Source organism: Oncorhynchus nerka, linkage group LG23 (assembly GCF_034236695.1).
Source record: "Oncorhynchus nerka isolate Pitt River linkage group LG23, Oner_Uvic_2.0, whole genome shotgun sequence".
Taxonomy (NCBI): domain Eukaryota; kingdom Metazoa; phylum Chordata; class Actinopteri; order Salmoniformes; family Salmonidae; genus Oncorhynchus; species Oncorhynchus nerka.
In genome coordinates this window covers 22,590,618-22,593,423 of record NC_088418.1, presented here as the reverse complement: position 1 = coordinate 22,593,423, position 2,806 = coordinate 22,590,618, and positions in this window count along the sequence as shown.

Sequence of the window (2,806 nt, the reverse complement as noted above, 5' to 3'; positions counted from 1 at the left end):
CTTATTTTGTGGTCCCAAAAAGAGACGGCGGGTTTCGACTGATTCTGGACCTCCGCAACCTCAATGGATACTTGAAGGTACTGAGGTTCCACATGCTGTCCCAAGCCCGTGTGTTGCAGGCCGTGACACTGGACCTGAGGGATGCGTACTTCCATGTTCCTGTTCACCCAGCTCATTTGCAGTACCTCCGATATTTGCTTTCAAGGGACGGCTTATGAATTCATGGTTCTTCCCTTTGGCCTCTCCTTGACACCCCGCACTTTCACAAAGTGCTTGGACGCTGTCCTGGCCCATATTGTACCCCGTCCAGGACCCTGGTACTGTCAGACAGAGACATGCTCCTGACCCACATCGGTGGGCTGGGTATTGGACTCGGTCCTCATGAGAGCACACCTGCCCATCAGAAGGGTTCAGGCGATCTGATCTTGCCTCGACCACTTTCAGCAGTGGGTGGTATCCGCCTTGACCTGCCAACGCCTGTTGGGCTTTCTGACGGCGGCCTTGATGCTGATTTCCCCTGGGCCTGCTCCATCTCCGGCCTCTTCAGCGGTGGTTCAATTCCCACCGGCTGCACACGAAGCGCCAACATCACCGCCAGCGGCTGGTGACCGCACAGTGAAGGTGGTTTTCTTGGTGGCGATTACTTCCAAGAAGAGGGTGGGTGAACTCCATGCTTTTTCGGTAAGTTCTGAGTGCTACTGGGTGGACCCTGGTGGGAGGAGTATATCACTGTCCCAACCCTTCATTCCTCCTGAAGGTTCTGCTTACGACCCCCCCCCCCCCCCCCCCCCCGCCAGTGGCAGGGGAGTGGGCCTACCTCCGGCATGCTGTGCCCTGTGCTCTTTGTCTGCTATGGTGAGAGAGTCCTGGGGGCTGGGCTATCAAAGCAAATGCTCTCTCTCTGGATCGTGGACATGATTATGACAGCATACCGCCTGGCTGGGAAGCCAGTGCTGGGATCTGTGGTGGCACATTCAACACGAGGTGTGGCTGCGTCCTGGGCACTACTGAGATGATATGTGATATATCACTGATATGTGCCGCGGCCAGCTGGGCTTCCTCTTGCATCTTTACTACTGGATAAATGTGGCACCTCCCTCTGCGGTTGGTTCAGCAGTCCTGGGTGTCACCTCCCCTTCCGGGGACGGTGCTGGGACCACCCTTGCACATTGACTTGCCCCTGCATTTTGGTCCCGCACTGGGACTTTGCCGCTGGCTGGCCAGGTCTCTCTAGCACCGACTAATCTGGTACAGGTATATCAATATATTGGACTGATCCAATATAGTGAAACATAACGAAGGTTACGTATGTGAGCTATATGGATCACGCCAATCCTCTACAGTGCTAGAGGCGCTTCAAAAATTATGTAGAGAACGTGTGTCATGGCCATGGGGTCTATATATAGGGGCGGACCCCAGCCATGACACAGGTGTACACGGGAGTAAATCTGTAAATCCTCACCTCGGATGTATCCCTCCGCAGGGGAGTGATCCCAATATATTGGAGTGATCCATATTGCTCACATAACCGTGGTTACATACATAACCTTGGTTTCCCATGCCAATAAAGCCCTTTGAATTGTGTTGAATTTGGTCAACAGAAAATGGAATTACTTATTAGCTTGTTTGATTGAATAGAAGTTTCGTAATGCTTAGGATGTTACGAGTGTGATATAAGTAGGACACGTGACATCCTGGAAACTTAGCTAAAAAAAATGCTTTATATAGGAGTTGTGCCAGTCGTTCACACACGTATCTGCTCTCTTATTGGCTGTGGTCCCACCTGATCTTGCCTCTTCCCAACTGCCTTCCATTTTATTTCACAGTTAGAGCGGTCCAAGGGGCCAGAGTTCCAGTCCAGAGGCACGGTTTCAACTGTTACTACAGTTTTGCTTCGGTACAGCAGTTTAACTGACCGCCCTTGCTGTCTCTGCCTGGCCGGTTCCCCTCTTTCCACTGGGATTCTCTGCCTCTAACCCTATTACAGGGGCTGAGTCACTGGCTTACTGGGGCTCTCTCATGCCGTTCCTGGAGGGGGTGCGTCACCTGAGTGGGTTGATTCACTGTTGTGGCCATCCTGTCTGGGTTGGCGGAGATCTTTGTGGGCTATACTCAGCCTTGTCTCAGGATGGTAAGTTGGTGGTTGAAGATATCCCTCTAGTGGTGTGGGGGCTGTGCTTTGGCAAAGTGGGTGGGGTTATATCCTTCCTGTTTGGCCCTGTCCGGGGGTGTCCTCGGATGGGGCCACAGTGTCTCCTGACCCCTCCTGTCTCAGCCTCCAGTATTTATGCTGCAGTAGTTTATGTGTCGGGGGGCTGGGGTCAGTTTGTTATATCTGGAGTACTTCTCCTGTCCTATTCGGTGTCCTGTGTGAATCTAAGTGTGCGTTCTCTAATTCTCTCCTTCTCTTTTTCTTTCTCTCTCTCGGAGGACCTGAACCCTAGGACCATGCCCCAGGACTACCTGACATGATGACTCCTTGCTGTCCCCAGTCCACCTGGCCATGCTGCTGTTCCAGTTTCAACTGACCTGAGCCCTAGGACCATGCCCCAGGACTACCTGACATGATGACTCCTTGCTGTCCCCAGTCCACCTGGCCATGCTGCTGCTCCAGTTTCAACTTCCACCTGACTGTGCTGCTGCTCCAGTTTCAACTGTTCTGCCTTATTATTATTCGACCATGCTGGTCATTTATGAACATTTGAACATCTTGGCCATGTTCTGTTATAATCTCCACCCGGCACAGCCAGAAGAGGACTGGCCACCCCACATAGCCTGGTTCCTCTCTAGGTTTCTTCCTAGGTTT